The sequence below is a fragment of the Bison bison genome, unplaced genomic scaffold (assembly GCF_000754665.1).
Source record: "Bison bison bison isolate TAMUID 2011002044 unplaced genomic scaffold, Bison_UMD1.0 scf7180017864254, whole genome shotgun sequence".
Lineage (NCBI taxonomy): Eukaryota > Metazoa > Chordata > Mammalia > Artiodactyla > Bovidae > Bison > Bison bison.
The window spans coordinates 2033918-2052130 of record NW_011494826.1 but is presented as its reverse complement, the minus strand read 5'-3'; the positions used below and the strand labels follow the sequence as shown (position 1 = coordinate 2052130).

The following is an 18213-nucleotide window of genomic DNA, read 5'->3' as shown; positions in this document are numbered from 1 at the left end:
ACCGTGGAGCCTGGTGTGCTGCAGTCACAAAGAGTCGGACACAACTTAACAACTGAACAATAACAAATAAATATTTAGATTATTTTCCATTATAGGTTATTATAAAATATGAAATATAATTCCCTGTACTATATAGTAAATCCTTGTTGCTTATCTATTTTATGTATAGTAGTTTGCATATGTTAGTCCCATATTCCTAATTATCCCTCTCTGTTCTCTTTCCCCTTTGGTAACCATAAGTTTGTTTTCTGTGTCTGTGACTGTGTTTCTGCTTTGTCTCTGGATTCATTTGTATTATTTTTTAGATTCTACATTGTAAGTGATACATATTTGTCTTTGTCTGAATTAGTATGATATTCTCTAGGTCCATCCATGTCACAGATGGCAATATTTCATTCTTTTTTATGGCTGAGTAATGTTTCATTGTGGGTGCACATATATCCTTAGGTGTAAGATTGCTGGATCATATGGTAGTTCAAACTACCACACAATTGCACTCATCTCACACACTAGCAAAGTAATTCTTAAAATTTTCCAAGCCAGGCTTCAGCAATACGTGAACTGTGAAATTCCAGATGTTCAAGCTGGTTTTAGAAAAGGCAGAGGAACTAGAGATCAAATTGCCAACATCCGTTGCATCATCGAAAAAGCAAGAGAGTTCCAGAAAAACATCTATTTCTGCTTTATTGACTATGCCAAAGCCTTTGACTGTGTGGATCACAGTAAACTGTGGAAAATTCTAAAAGAGATGGGAATACCAGACCACCTGACCTGCCTCTTGAGAAACCTGTATGCAGGTCCGGAAGCAACAGTTAGAACTGGACATGGAACAAAAGACTGGTTCCAATAGGAAAAGGAGTACGTCAAGGGTATATATTGTCACCCTGCTTCTTTAATTTCTATGCAGAGTACATCATGAGAAACGCTGGGCTGGAAGAAGCACAAGCTGGAATCAAGATTGCCGGGAGAAATATCAATAACTTCAGATATGCAGATGACACCCCCCTTATGGCAGAAAGTGAAGAAGAACTAAAGAGCCTCTTGATAAAAGTGAAAGAGGAGAGTGAAAAAGTTGGCTTAAAGCTCAACATTCAGAAAACGAAGATCATGGCATCTAGTCCCATCACTCATAGCAAATAGATGGGGAAACAGTGGGAACAGTGGTCGACTTTATTTTCTGGGGCTCCAGAATCACTGCAGATGGTGATTGCAGTCATGAAATTAAAAGACGCTTACTCCTTAAGTTATGACCAACCTAGACAGCATATTAAAAAGCAGAGACGTTACTTTGCCAACAAAGGTCTGTCTAGTCAAGGCTATGGTTTTTCCAGTAGTTATGTATGGATGTGAGAGTTGAATTATAAAGAAAGCTCAGCACTGAAGAATTGATGCTTTTGAACTGTAGTGTTGGAGAAGACTCTTGAGAGTCCCTTGGACTGTAAGAAGATCCAACCAGTCCATCGTAAAGGAGATCAGTCCTGGGTGTTCATTGGAAGGACTGATGTTGAAACTGGAACTCCAAAACTTTGGCCACCTGATGCCAAGAGCTGATCATTGGAAAAGACCCTGATGCTGGGAAAGATTGAGGGCAGAGGAGAAGGGGACAACAGAGGATGAGATGGTTGGATGGCATCGCTAACTCAATGGACATGGGTTTGGGTGGACTCTGGTGGTTGGTGATGGACAGGGAGGCCTGGCGTGCTGCGGTTCATGGGGTCGCAAAGAGTCAGACACGACTGAGTGACAGAACTGAACTGATGGTAGCTCTAATTTTAGTTTCTTTAGGAACCTCCATATAGTCTCTATAGTGGCTGCACCAACTTACTTTGCAACAGTGTGGGAGGGTTCCCTTTTTTGCACACCCTCTCCAACATTTGTTATTTGTAAGCTTTTTAATGGTAGCCATTCTGACATGTATGAGGTGATACCTCATTGTGATTTTGATTTGCATTTCTCTAGTAATTAGCAGTGTTGAGCATCTTTTCGTGTGGCTGTTGGCTAGCTGTATGTCTTCTTTGGAGAAATGTCTAGTTAGGTCTTTGCCTATTTTTTGATTAGGTTGTTTGTGTTTTTGATACTGAGTTGTGTGAGTAGTTCGTGTATTTTAGATACTAACTGCTTGTTGGTTCCATTGTTTGCAAGTATTTTCTCCCATTTGGTAGGCTGTTTTTTCATTTTGTTTATGGTTTCCTCTACTGCGCAAAAGTATTTAAGTTTGATTAGGTCCCATTCATTTACTTTTGCTTATTTCTTTTGCCTTGGGAGACTGATTTTAGATAATATTGCTACAATTTATGTCAAGAATGTCTGGCCTGTGTTCTCTTCTAGGAATTTTAATTTTTTCATGTCCTATATGTTGGTCTTTAAATCATTTTGAGTTTATTTTTGTTTAGAGTTTGAGGGAGTGTTATAATTTCATTGATTTATGTTTGGCTGTCTAGCTTTTCCAGCCACTCACTGAAGAGACTGTCTTTTCTCATTGTATATTCTTGCCATTTTTGTTGAAGATTAATTGACCAGAGATGTGTGGGTTTATTTCTGGGCCCTCTCTTCTGTTCCATTAATCTACATGTCTGTTTTTGTGCCTGTACCATGCTGTTTTGATTACTGTAGCTTTATTGTCTGAAATTTGGAAGGTATATGCCAAACTTGCAGCTACTTTTCTTGGTCATTCTTTTGCTCTTAAAAATTGATAAATTGGAATTTTATATGTCACGAATTTGAGATGAGATATTGAACATATTCTAAAAATTTTTTAACATTCTTTTTGTCTTCCTCCTTAAGCCTTCCTCATTGTTGCCAGAGAAAACTTTCTAATATATCAATCTGGCCATGTCTCTATATTAGTAATATCCTTCAGTGGCTCATCATTATCTGCATAATCTGACCCCTATCTACCTTCCTGGCCATATGCCCCAGTCCTCTCATCGTGGTGTTTCTTAAGAACCTCATGGTGTCTCACAGTTTTGTGCCATTGCTTGTGCTGTTTCATTTCCTTAGGAAACTCTTTACCTTTATGATTGTGGCATAGACTCAGTAATTTCTTTCCCTCTTTTACTCCCTATTATGAATTTTCAATTGTCTGTTTTTGCCCCACATTCTCTTTTCTACTGGAGTAATATTTTTACTTATTTTTATGTCAGCCATATCATATGACTACTAACCTTCAAAATGTAAAGTTTATCTTATATTGCTTATGATGTGAAATTATTCAAAATAATGATATTTCCTTTTTTTTCTTTTTTGGACTTTTAATGGGCATCATTGATTTTGTACCTGTTTTTATTTTAATTGAAATGTTGTTGATTTACAATATTATGTTAATTTCTAGTTACAGCATAATGATTGAGTATTTTTATAGATTGTATTCCCTTTAAAGTTATCACAAAATAATGGTTATGTTTCTTTTTGCTGTACAATATATCTTTGTTCCTTATCCATTTTATACATAGTACCTTTTTTCTTTTTAATTAATTTATTTTTTATTGAAGGATAATTGCTTTACAAAATTTTGTTGTTTTCTGTCAAACCTCAACATGAGTCATTCATAGGTATACACATATCCCCTCCCTTTTGAACCTCCTTCCCATCTCCCGCCCCATTCCACCAATCTAGATTGATACAGAGCCCCTATTTGTGTTTCCTGAACCATACAGCAAATTCTGATTGGCTATCTATTTTACATATGGTAATGTAAGTTTCCATGTTACTCTTTGCATACATCTCACCCTCTCCTCCCCTCTCCTCATGTCCATGAATCTGTGCTCTATGTCTGTTTCTCCATTGCTGCCCTGTAAACAAGTTCTTCAGTACCATTTTTCTAGATTCCATATATATATGTTAGAATATGATATTTACTTTCTCTTTCTGACTTACTTCACTCTGTATAACAGGTTCTAGGTTCATCCACCTCATTGGAACTGACTCAAATTTGTTCCTTTTTATGGCTGAGTAATATTCCATTTTGTATATGTACCACAATATCTTTATCAATTCATCTGTCAATGGAGATCTAGGTTGCTTCCATGTTCTAATTATTGTAAATAGTGCTGCAATGAACAATGGGACACATGTGTCTTTTTCAGTTTTGATTTCCTCAGAGTATATGCTTAGGAGTGGGATTGCTGGGTCATACGGTGGTTTTATTCCTAGTTTTTTAAGGAATCTCCATCTCATCTTCCATAGTGGCTGTATCAATGTACATTCCCACCAACAGAGCAAGAGCATTCCCTTTTCTTCACACCCTCTCCAGCATTTATTGTTTATAGACTTATTGATGATGGCCATTCTGACTGGTGCGAGGTAATATGGCATTGTAGTTTTGATTTGCATTTCTCTAATAATGAGAGATGTTGAGCATCTTTTCATCTGTTTGTTAGCCATCTGTATGTCTTCTTTGGAGAAATGTCTGTTTAGGTCTTTTCCCCACTTTTTGATTGAGTTGTTTGTTTTTCTGGCATTGAGTTGTATGAGCTGCTTGTGTATTTTGGACATTAATCCTTTGTCAGTTTTTCATTTGCTATTATTGTCTTGCATTCAGAAGGCTTGTCTTTTCACCTTGCTTATAGTTGCCTTTACTGTGCAAAAGCTTTTTAAGTTTAATCAGGTCCCACTTGTTTACTTTTGTTTTTATTCCCATCATTCTAGGAGGTGGTTCATAGAGGATTTTGCTTTGATTTATGTCATCGAGTGTTCTGCCTATATTTTCCCCTAGGATGATTTATAGTTTCTGGTCTTATATTTAGATCTTTAATCCATTTTGAGTTTATCTTTGTGTATGGTGTTAAGAAGTGTTCTAATTTCATTTTTCTACATGTAGCTGTCCAGTTTTCTCAGCACCATTATTGAAGAGGTTGTCTTTGCCCCATTGTATGTTCTTGCCTCCTTTGTCAAAAATAAGGTACCCATAGGTGCATGGGTTTATTTCTGGGCTATCTTGTTCCATTGGTCTATATTTCGGTTTTTGTGCCAGTACCATATTGTCTTGATGACTGTAGCTTTGTAGTATAATCTGAAGTCAGGAAGGTTGATTTCCTCCAGCTTCATTCTTCTTTCCCAACACTGCTTTGGCTATTCAGGGTCTTTTGTATTTCTATATGAATAGGGAAATTTTTTGTTCTAGTTCTGTGAAAAATGCTGTTGGTAATTTGATAGAGATTGCATTGAATCTGTAGATTGCATTTGGTAGGATAGTCATTTCCACAATATTGATTCTTCCTACAGTGTCTTATAATTTTCTGTGTACAGTTCTTTTGTCTCCTTAGGTAAGTTTATTCCTAGATATTTAATTCTTTTTGTTGCAGTGGTGAATGGGATTGATTCCTTAATTCCTCTTTCTGATTTTTCATTGTTAGTATATAGAAATGCAAGTGATTTTTGTGTATTGATTTTGTATCCTACAACTTTGCTAAATTCACTGATTAGCTCTAGTAATTTTTTAATACCGTCTTTAGGGTTTTCTTTGTACAGTATCTTGTCATCTGCAAACAGTAAGAACTTTATTTCTTCTTTTACAATCTGGATTCCTTTTATTTCTTTTTCTTCTCTGATTGCTGTAGCTAGGACTTCCAGAACTATGCTGAATAATAGTTGTGAAAGTGGACACCCTTGTCTTATTCCTGATCTTAGGGGGAATCCTTTCAGTTATTTACCATTGAGAATAATGTTTGCTGTAGACTTATCATATATGGTCTGTAAAAGACACTTACTCCATGAAAGGAAAGTTATGACCATCCGAGACAGCATATTAAAAAGCAGAGACATTACTTTGCCAACAAAGGTCTGTCTAGTCAAGGCTATGGTGTTTCTAGTGGTCATGTATGGATGTGAGAGTTGGACTATAAAGAAAGCTGAGCACTGAAGAATTGATGCTTTTGAACTGTGGTGTTGGAGAAGACTCTTGAGAGTCCCTTGGACTGCAAGGAGATCCAACCACTCTATCCTAAAGGAGCTCAGTCCTGGGTGTTCATTGGAAGGACTGATGTTGAAGCTGAAACTCCAAAACTTTGGCCACCTGATGTGAAGAGCTGACTCATTGGAAAAGACCCTGATGCTGGGAAACATTGAGGGCGGAAGGAGAAGGGGACGACAGAGGATGAGATGGTTGGATGGCATCACCAACTCTATGCACGTGAGTTTGGGTGGACTCCGGGAGTTGGTGATGGACAGGGAGGCCTGGCGTGCTGCGGTACGTGGGGTCACAAAGAGTTGGACACGACTGAGCGACTGAACTGAACTGATGTTGAAGTAAGTTCCTTCTGTGCCCATTTTTTGAAGAGTTTTAATCATAAATGGATGCTGAATTTTGTTAAAGGCTTTTCCTGCATCTATTGAGATGATCATATGGTTTTTATCATTCAATTTGTTATTATGGTGTATCACATTGATTGATTTTCGTATACTGAAGAATCCTTGCATTCTTGGAATAAACCCAACTTGATCATGGTGTATGAGCTTTTTGATGTGTTTTTGAATTCTGTTTGCTAAAATTTTGTTGAGGAATTTTGCATCTGTCTTTATCAGTGATATTGGCTTGTAGTTTTCTTTTTTTGTGTTGTCTTTGTCTGGTTTTGGTGTCAGCATGCTGGTGGCCTTGTAGAATGAGGTTGGAAGTGTTCCTTTGCAATTTTTTGAAAGAGTTTTAGAAGGATAGGCATTAGCTCTTCTCTAAATGCTTGATAGAATTCTCCTGTGAAGCCATTTGGTCCTGGGCTTTTGTATTTTGGGTGGATTTTTGATCACAGCTTTAATTTCAGTGCTTGTAATTGGGTTGTTCATAATTTCTATTTCTTCCTGGTTCAGGCTTGGAAGATTGAAGTTTTCTAAGAATCTGTCCATTTCTTCCAGGTTATCCATTTAGTTGCCATATAGTTGCTCTTGATAGTCCCTTATAATCCTTTGTATTTCTGCATTGTCTATTGTAACCTCCCATTTTTCATTTCTAATTTTGTTGATTTGATTCTTCTCTTTTTTTTTTTGAGTCTGGCTAAAGGTTTGTCAGTTTTGTTTATCTTCTCAAAAAACCAGCTTTTAGTTTTATTAATCTTTACTATTATTTCTTTCATTTCTTTTTCATTTATTTCTGCTTGGATTTTTATGATTTCTTTCCTTTTACTTATTTTGGGGGTTTTTTGTTCTTCTTTTTCCAGTTGTTTTAGGTGTAAGATTAGGTTGTCTAGTCAATGTTTTTCTTGCTTCTTGAGATAGGATTGTATTGCTATGAACTTCCCTCTTAGAACTGCTTTTGCTGCATCCCATAGTTTTTGAGTTGTCATGTTTTTATTGTCGTTTCTAGAAATTTTGTTTTTTTATTTCTTCAGTAACCTGTTGGTTATTTAGAAATGCGTTGTTTAATCTCCATGTGTTTGTGTTTCTTACAGTTTTTTTTTTTTTCTAATTGATATCTAGTCTCATAGTGTTGTGGTCAGAAAATATGCTTGATTTCAACTTTCTTAAATTTACTGAGGTTTGATCTGTGACCCAAGATGTGGTCTATCCTGGAGAATGTTCCAGGTGCACTTGAGAAGAAGGTGTATTCTTTTACATTTGGATGGAATGTCCTGAAGGTATCAGTGAGATCCATCTCATCGAGTACCTTTTTTCTTGATCCTATACCTGTATATTGCTTCTTCCTACTTCCTTCTTTCAAATTGCAAGTTTGTTTACTGTATCTGTGAGACTGTTTCTGCTTTGTTATGTGCATTCATTTTATGTTTTAGATTCTACATATAAATAACTGAGTTTTTGTCTTTGTCTGACTTATTTCACTAAGTATAATACTCTTTAGGTCCATCCACATTATTGCATATGGCAGGATTTCATTCTTTTTAATGGCTGAGTAATATTCCATTGTGTTTGTGTGTGTGTGTGTGTGTGTGTGTGTGTGTGTGTACACATACATCTTTATCCATTCATCTGTTGATGGACATTTGGGTTGCTTTATGTGAAGTAAGCTTAATCTTTGAGCAGTAAAATATTTTAATGATGTTCTGCCAATTTTCAATTGCTGTGCTACTTAGGAAGTCCTAAATCAACACAAAGCTTTATATATATATTTATTTATATTCTAATTTTTTGGTAGCTTCAATATTTACATGTAATCACAATCCATGTGGAATGTATTTTATTTGTAAGGAACAGTAAAAGAATCTTTACTCCATTTTTTTCAACTAGTAAATCAGTTGGCCCAGCATAATTTATTCATTAGTCTTTTTTTTTTTCCCCTATTGATGTTTTAGATTAACATTCTAGGATTTTTGGTCCACTGACCTTTCTCTTCCATTAATCTGTATTTCAGTTATTTAAGCACATCACTTTCTTATTCATTTAAATTCATGATATGTTTTAGTATTAGTCATATATTTATTTTCTATTGCTATGCATTAAATTACCACACACTTAAGTGGCTTAAAACAGTATCCACTTTATCTTATTTATTATCAGTGTCTGCATATTATTAGTCTGGACATGGGTTACTTGGATCTTTTACTCAGATTGCATGTGGCTGTGATCAAAGTGTCAGCAGGTGCTGTGGGTCCATGTTAGTGAGATTTGGGGGTTGTCTTTCAAGCTGATTCATATTATTGGTAGAATTAGGTTTCTTGCTGATTTAGAACTCACAGTTGTTTTTCATCTTTTTCAGTGCTAGTAGGAGAAAATCTTTTTGAATCTCTTGCTTTCTTAAGGGCTCCTACCTGTTTAAGTTTGGTCTACTTAGATAATTTCCCTTTTTATTAACTCAAAATCAACCAATTTGAGATCTTAGTTACATCCCCGGAATTCCTTTTGCCATATAATATATCTAAGGATTGAAATTCATCATATCCATGAGGATAAAATCATGTAAAGGTGCACACAATGAGGTGGGAATTTGGGGGCTGTCTCAGAATTCTGCCTACCACAGTGGGGCAAGTCTTCCTTTGCTCTTTATGTTTTTCAAAGTGTTTTAGAATCTTTAAACATTTATTCTTCCAAGTTTGGCCAAAGCAAAAGAGCACCCTATAGTTCTTTCAAAATGTCTGTACATTTGAAAATTTTCATTACAGGATATTATGAACCAAGTAATATAGCAAAGCAAGCCCAAACACCTTAACAAGTAAGACATGGCCATCCTTATTACCCCGTAGATTCAACCAAGCACTACATGTTTTGGTATTTCATTTGGAATTGCTTTAAACCGACAAGTTTAAAATTTATTGAATTTTCATATATCTTACACATTTCTTGGAAATTAGTTTTTGTTATACTTAGGATGCTGTAGTTAAAAATTTTTCATTATGCTTTCTAACTGGTTCTTGGTTAAATACATTTTCATTTTGTATATAGCTGTTTTACTGAGAATTTTACTTGTTCTTTAAGGTGATGAGGTTTTCTATCTGGAAGCCAGTCATCTGGAAAAAAAATGCATTTTTTATTTTAAATGCTCTGTGTCTGATTTCAGTTTCATATTTTATTGCATTTGACTAGAACTTCTTAACTTGGTGTTACACATTTTGGATGACTGCAGTTTTTCTTATGTCTTATTTTTTTGGTAAATGCTTCAAGTCTTTCATCATTAAGTATCATGTTGATTGATTAAGTGATTTTTCTTTTTTATGTTGAAATTCTTTTTAAACCATGTTGTAGAATTTCTGTTTTTTTGGTCAATGTCTTTATCTATTGACTTATTATACTTGTATTGTCAAAGGATAGATAAGAGGTATTTGTTTTGTTGGCTTTGTTTTTAATTCTGTACATTAAAGTTTATATATTAGTTTTAGAAAAATTCTCAAGGGCACCAGAAAATCAAAGAATATGGAGAAGTACAGAATTCACAAAAATTGCAATATATGTGTGTATATAGTATCACATATACTTTGTTGTAATTATGAAAGTATTACTAAATTAACTTCTTGTGGCTATGACAGCAAAATGTCTTTACTATCTGTTTTTATTGGCATTTGAATTAGAAATCAAGTCACACATCTATCATGAACCTTGTGCATAAAGGTCTAGTCTGGCACTAGTCTGGTAAGTTTTAAATCTTTTTTTGCAATCATGGAAAAAAATATGTTTCTGCCTAAAGCAGTTGTCAAACAAGCTTCTTTCATCGACAGTCAGACACAAGGCAGCTGAATGAGGCTGTTTAGTCTAGAGTAAATGCTCACAAGATTATAAGGTCACTGAGGAAATGTAATTATGCAGTTGATTCCAGAATAGTCTTTTGTAGTGAGGACTTTAAGACTATTAAATCATAGTATTAATTAAATATATACTCTAAGCTTTGAAGAGCAGCAATAAATTAATAGATTATTTAGTTTAGTAATTAAATTATAACTATAAATTATTACAATGAAATATAGTCTTAATTCAGATTCATATAGGACTCTAAAAAAGGAGATTCCATTTATTATTGGAATTTTCTCAGTTTCTACCAAATCACTGTAAAATTCAGTTGACTCTGTAAATCTATATGTAATTGTCTCCATTGGGAAATGAAGCTTCATAGTATTTAGCTCATGCTATTTGAGGAACGAATTGATTATTTATCAGTTCTTTTACTTTTGTTATTCATTTGATTATTATTCGTTTGATTATGAAGCACCTCCTATGTGTCAGTTACTCTTCTAGGTACTAAGAAGACAACAGTGAACAAAACAGAGAAGACACCTGCTGTCGTAAAGCTTACATTGTATTGGGATGAAGTGAACAATATAAGCACACTGATGAATTTGTCAGATGGCAGTATTTTGGAGACAAATACAGCAGGATAGAGGGATATGTAGTGACTGGTATAGAGTGCCATTTTTACATAGGTAGCAGTGGAATCTTTTTAGGGTGATATTTGAATAGACATGAACTAAGCAAAGAAGCTAATCATGTGATGTTATGAGGAAGGGCAGAGGAACTATAAGTGCAGTGGCCCTGAGGTGGGCATGTGTATAAGGATGAGAAAGGAGTCCAGTGTCTGCAATAGCATGAATTGGAGAGGAGATAAGGTCGGAGTGGTAGCAGGTTTTTTATGTAAGAAGGCAGATTGAGCCTAGTTAGATCATATAGGGTTTTTTTTTAGCTGATGGCTAAGACTTGGGCTTTTATTGTCAAGAAGATGAGAAGTCATAGAATTTTGAACAAAGGTGTGTCCTATGACTTATATTTAGAAGGATCTGTGTAGGAGAGTGGATGGTGAATTGAAAGCAAGAAAACTTGCAACTGTCCTGGATTAAGATTGTAGGGGTTTATACTAAGATGGTAACAGTGTAATTGCAAAGAAGTGGTCAAGTTATGAATATAATTTTGATGGGATAAAATATTGAATTTTTGATGGATTGGATATGTGTGTGTGTTGGAGGGGCCGGCTGGGTGTTACAAAAAAGTTCCTCCCAAGGTTATATCTGAGGTAAAAGTTGCCATTTAAATATGATAAGGGAGATTAGGGGGAAGGGTTCTCTGAGGCAGACAGTTGTGTGAGTTGCTTTAAGTTCAGTTATTTATCAAATATTGAAATAAAATTTGTGTCTAAAGAGCTGCAAGAACTGGGAAAAGGTCCTTAGCAGTTCTTTTTTATGGGAGAATGAACTGTCACGAGTTCACTACAGGAGAAGCCAAAGAAGAAAACTCTTCTGTGCTCATAGTCACGTCTTTGGATAGTGCGAAGCTAGGACTACGTTTTTAGTTCTTAGTACGTTTTCTCTGCTGTACCTTACAGCCAAGGCCGTCCTATGTACAGAGTTTTCAAAATATGACTGAACTTAACTTTTGTTATGCTTTTGTTGTGGTTAGTCGCCAAGTCGTACCCTTTTCTTTGTGACCCCATGGACTGCAGCACTCCAGGCCTCCCTGTGCTTTGCTATTTCCCAGAGTTTGCCCAGGTTCATGGCCCTTGAATCGGTGATGCCATCCAACCATCTCATTGTCTACCACCCTCTTCTCTTTTTGCCTTCAACCTTTCCCAGTATCAGGATCTTTAGCAATGAATCTGCACTTTGCATCAGGTGGACATATTATTGGGGCTTCAACTTCATCATCAGTCCTTCCAATGAGTATTCAGGGTTGATTTCTTTTAGGATTGACTGGCTTTAGATTGTTTTAATTTCAGATAGTGTTTCTGAAGGCAACTGATTCAAATTATGTAGCAACTTTTCTTATTCTCAAAAAAATGAAAACAAAATTATTCTGTGCTAAGTACGAGCCAAGGTTTCAGCCTCCATTTTTTCCCCATGAGGAAAATAGCACTGAGGGCATTGTGAGCCACAGGCCTTTGAGTCGGAGCTCAGGTAAAGCTGCCTTGACAGCAGAGGTGTATAAGGGTGGGGTGGTAGGAATGGCCTGTTACAGGTACAGGCAGTAAGAGTTGCATTGTATAGAGAACTAAAAAAAAATAGACAATTAAAAGACAGTCTTTTTTTTTTTTTTTAAATCAATATATACTAGCAGTTCTGAACAATGTTAGATCTCAAATACTCCTTCCTGAAAATGTCTTCTTTTGGTCCATGTTCTAAACAATTGCTGTTATTACTTTTAAATTTCATAGCATGTAAGTAAGCTTCCAATGTTAGTATTAGTCTCTCAGTCATATCCAACTCTTTGCGACCACATAGATTGTCGCCCACGAGGCTCCTTTGTCCGTGGGATTCTCCAGGCAAGAATACTGGAATGGGTTGCCATTTCCTTTTCCAGGAGATCTCGATCTAGGGATCAAACCCTGCTGTCCCGCATTACAGGAAGATTCTTTACTATCTGGGCTTCCCTGGTGGCTCAGAGGCAGGGAGAGGTGGATAAGCTTCCAATGAGCACATCTTTATTTTTTGTTCCTGAATAATATTGTTTTATATACAGAAGTGAAATCACAGAACTCCCAGCTTTATAGTCAGCCCCAGAACAACCCCCGCCCCGCCCCCCGCAACAAACCCACCTACATTTAGGCTCACTCAAGAGTAAGTTTGTAAGGTTTTAGAATCCTTCTGTCTCCCTTCTGGCAAAATTTCTCTTTTCAGCTCCCCTGTAGTACTAAATATTTTTGAGTTTAAGTGGTAGATTTGAAGTAAACTGTCTGATGATCATATGGATGATCATATAGATAGTCTGATGATCATATAGATAGTCTGATGATCATAAGAACTTAAGTTCTTGGGATATTTATTTGTTTTTAAAGTTTTTCGACTAGAGAACACCTGAAAGTTGCTAGAAAAAAACGCCTAAAGAAGCGAAGGCATGAACAGTATTGTAATTTCTGGAATTTATTATGAAATAGCTATTTTATGAGACTCTGTCAAATAAGAGTTTTTTCTAGCTGTTTTGATACTTGTTGCTTAACGAAAGAAAGTGGAAATTAACAAAAAGTATTCTTCAATTTATTATGAGCATAGATAAACACATATCTGGCTTTTTGACTATTGAACATGAATATGCAAAGAATATCAGCTTTAATGAATTCACTGACAAATTTGCATAAGAGCTCAAAACAAAAAACTTTATTACATTCTTTCTTGTACTTATCAATATTTTCTTGTTTTTAAAAATTAATATAATTAATGGGTATTTTAGTCTTTTTTCTTTTTTGTTGTGTGAATTTTATTTTTATTTTGAAATTTTTAGTGGCATGCTGCTACTGCTAAGTCACTTCTGTCGTGTCCAACTCTGTGCGACCCCTGAGACGGCAGCCCACCAGGCTCCCCCGTCCCTGGGATTCTCCAGGCAAGAATATTGGAGTGGGTTGCCATTTCCTTCTCCAATGCATAAAAGTGAAAAGTGAAAGTGAAGTCGCTCAGTCATGTCCGACTCTGAGCGACCCCATAGACTGCAGCCCACCAGGCTCCTCCATCCATGGGATTTTCCAGGCAAGAGTACTGGAGTGGGGTGCCATTGCCTTCTCTATAATGTGCACAAAATCTAATAGAAGGAAAAGATCTTACTGCCTTTTCTGCATTGTTACTATTTTTCACTTCATGATTATTACAGAAAATAATGTTGTTGTATAGAGGAGTAGTTGTGATGAAAAACGATATACTGGCTATCTAATATCGTAGGTATATAGTTGCCTGATAAGAGTTGGCCCTCAGGATGGGATCCTGTGTCACATTTCTATAACACCTAATCTTGTCAATTTGGTCTTAAAACTAAATTCTCCATCACATTTCTCATCATCAACTGTGCATGCTCAGTTGTGTCTGACTCTGCAACCCCATGAATTGTAGTCCACCAGGCTTCTCTGCCCGTGGAATTTTCCAGGCAAGAATAAGAGAGTGGGTTGCCATTTCCTTCTCCAGGGGATCTTCTCTACCCAGGGAACAAAGCTAGTGGAGGTGATGGAATTCCAGTTGAGCTATTTCAAATCCTAAAAGATGATGCTGTTAAAGTGCTATACTCAATGTGCCATCAAATTTGGAAAACTCAGCAGTGGCCACAGGACTGGAAAAGGTCAGTTTATATCCCAATCCCAAAGAAAGGCAATGCCAAAGTGTTCAAATTAACGCACAATTGCACTCATCTCACACATTAGCAAAGTAATGCTCAAAAATCTCCAAGCCGGGCTACAGCAATACATGAACCGTGACCTTCCAGATGTTCAAGCTGGATTTACAAAAGGCAGAGAAACCAGAGATCAAATTGCCAACATCCGTCGGATTATCGAAAAAGCAAGAGAGTTCCAGAAAAACATCTATTTCTGCTTTATTGACTATGCCAAAGCCTTTGACTGTGTGGATCACAGAAGAATGTTTAAAATTCTTAAAGAGATGGGAATACCAGACCACCTTACCTGCCTCCTGAGAAATCTATATGCAGGTCAAGAAGCAACAGTTAGAACTAGACATGGAACAACAGACTGGTTCCATATCAGGAAAGGAGTATGTCAAGGCTGTATATTGTCACCTTGCTTATTTAACTTCTGTGCAGAGTACATCATGTGAAATGCTGGGCTGGATGAAGCACAAGCTGAAATCAAGATTGCTGGGAGAAATATCAATAACCTCAGATATGCAGATGACACCACCCTTATGGCAGAAAGTAAAGAGGAACTAAAGAGCCTCTTGATGAAAGTAAAAAAGGGGAGTGAAAAAGTTGGCTTAAAACTCAACACTCAGAAACTAAGATCATAGCATCCGGTCCCATCACTTCATGGCACATAGATGGGGAAACAGTAGAAACAGTGACAGACTTTATTTTCTTGGGTTCCAAAATCACTGCAGATGGTAATTGTAGCCATGAAATTAAAAGACGCTTGCTCCTTGGAAGAAAAGCTATGACCAACCTAGATAGCATATTAAAAAGCAGAGACATTACTTTGCTGACAAAGGTCCACCTTGTCAAAGCTATGGTTTTTGCAGTAGTCATGAATGGCTGTGAGAGCTGGACTATAAAGAAAGCTGAGAGCCGAAAAATTGATGGTTTTGAACTGTGGTGTTGGAAAAACTCTTGAGAATCCCTTGGACTTCAAGGAGATCCCACCAATCCATCCTAGAGGAAATCAGTCCTGAATATTCATTGGACGGACTAATGCTGAAGCTGAAACTCCATTACTTTGGCCATCTGATGTGAAGAATGGACTTTGAAAAGACCCTGATGCTGGGAAAGATTGAGGGCAGGAGAAGGGGACAACAGAGAATGAGATAGATGGATGGCATCACCGACTTGATGAATATGAGTTTGAGCAGACTCCAGGAGTTGGTGATAGACAGGGAGGCCTGGTGTGGTGCAGTCCATGGGCTCCTTTTGGCTGTGACAGTTTCTCAGACTTTCCTTGATTTTGATGACCTTGACAGATTTGAGTAGTGGTCAGATAGTTTTCAGAATGTCTTAGTGGTTTAGTTGCTAAGTCGTATCTGACTCTTTTGACCCCATAGACTGTAGCACGCCAGTCTCCTCTGTCCATGGGATTCTCCAGGCAAGAATACTGGAGTACATTGCTATTTCCTTCTCCAGGGAATCTTCCCAACCTAGGATTCGAACCCAGGTCTCCTGCATTGCAGGCAGATTCTTTACTGACTGAGCTATGAGGGAAGCTCATAGCTTATGTCTTAGTACAAGCTATCCACATGTCTTATCACTGTTGATGTTAACCTTGATCACCTGGTTGAGGTATTATTTGTCAGCTTTGTCCACTGTAATGTACTCTTATCCCTTCTGTCTTTATTATACTCTTTGGAAGAAAATCACTATGCACAGACTACACTTAAGGGATGGGGATTAATGCTCACTTTCCTTGAGGATGTAGTATCTATGTAAGTTATTTGGAATTCTTCAGCATTGGCGATTTGTCTCTTCTCCACCATCTGTTTATTTATTCATTTTCCTCCTGTCCTTAAGGACTAGTGAATATTTATTTTACAGTTTGGATTATAATCCAATTTTGACCATTTGAGATGTTTTAGTTGGCTCTGGTACCCATTTGCCTTTCTCCCATCATTGCATCTTTTTATAAGTATATCTTTACTTTTGGCACTGCAAGAAGCTTCAAGCTCCTGGTATATGTATTTCTTGATTTTGTTCTAGAAGGAACCATTTCTCTAAGAAGCCTTGGTTTCTTTTATTGGAGAATAGTATTAGAAACCAAAATGCTGGACTGGATAACTCACAAGCTGGAATCAAAATTGCAGGGAGAAATATCAACAACATCAGATATGCAAATGATACCACTTTAATGGCAGAAAGTGAAGAGGAACTAAAGAGCCTTTTGATGAAGGTGAATGGGTGAAAGAGAGTGACAAAGCTGGTTTAAAACTCAGCACTCAGAAAACGAAGATCATGGCATCCAGTCCTATCACTTCATGGCAAATAGATGGGAAAAAAGTGGAAAGTGTCAGATTTCATTTTCTTGAGCTCCAAAATCACTGCAGATGGTGACTGCAGCCACAAAATTAAAAGACGCTTGCTCCTTGGAAGAATAGCTATGACAAACCTAGACAGTGTATCAGAAAGCAGAGATATCACTTTGTGGACAAAGGTCCATCTAGTCAAAGCTATGGTTTTTCCAGTGGTCATGTTGGATGTGAGAGTTGGATGTAAAGAAGGCTGAGTGCTGAAGAATTGATGCTTTTGAACTGTGGTTCTGGAGAAGACTCTTGAGAGTTCCTTGGACAGCTAGGAGATCTAACCAATGTCAATCCTAAAGGAAATCAATCCTGAATATTCATTGGAAGTACTGATGCTGAAGCTCCAATACTTTGGCCACCTGATGCGAAGAGCAAACTCGTTGGAAAAGACCCTGATGCTGGGAAAGGTTGAGAGCAAGAGGAGACGGGGGCAACAGAGGATGAGATGGTTGGATGGTGTCACTGACTCAATGTACGTAAGTTTGAGCAAATTGAGGGATATGGTAAAAGACAGGGAAGCTGGTATTGCAGGCTACCTACTGTCCGTGGGGTTGCAGGGAATTGGACACAACTTAGCAACTGAACAACAATAGAAACCAGTATCTGTGCTTTAAGTGTTCCTGTGCTCCTGGGGTATCTTTGCTCATAAGATCTGCCAATATTTTGAATCAGTAGATCATTTTGGAGGGAGTTGGCTCTGTCTTAAAATACAGTCTTTTGATTCGTGAACGGAGTCTATTTTTCCATTTATTTTGGTCTTCTTTAGTTTCTTTCAATAATGTACAATTTTGGTGGGCAGGACTTGCATATATTTTGTCAGATTTACTCCTAAGTATTTTATAGTTTGTTATTATAAATGGCATTAACATTTTTTTTTCAATTTATGATTGCTTTTTTCTGGAATGAGCAGATATTTTATATATTGATTTTATAGCCTATAATATTGCAAAACTCATTAGTTGTAGTAATTTTTTGTAGTCCACTGGTTTTCTTAAAATATAAATATTCATGTCGTTTGCAAATGCTATTTTACTAGGAACAGAAATATTTAGGGTTGTTGTTTTAATTTTTATTTTATCATTATGAAATGATCCTTCATTTCTGATAATACTCTTTGCTATGAAATCTGATTAGTTTGATATCAAAACAGTCATTCCATCTTCCTTTTGACTAGTGTTAACATGGTATGTTACTTGTGTTAACATGTTAAGGGGCTTTAACTGTTATTTTAAAATACTAAATATTTTCCAATTTCTTAGTTTTAAATTTAAATATAGAAAATATAAGTAGATATAACTCATCTAAATGAAATATCTTTGGGAGTCCTCAGTAATTTTTAAGAGTGTAAAGAGGTCTTAAGGCCAACAAGTGTGAGAATTGATAATCTGGTTTTTATATATATATATATATATATATATATATA

General features: G+C 36.5%; 1 protein-coding gene across 1 annotated transcript in view; it reads left to right on the top strand.

Moving 5' to 3' along the window:
- Positions 1 to 18213, top strand: part of MNAT1 (MNAT CDK-activating kinase assembly factor 1) — a 213582-nt gene that overhangs the window by 139401 nt on the left and 55968 nt on the right. The gene's annotated exons all lie outside the window — the stretch shown is intronic.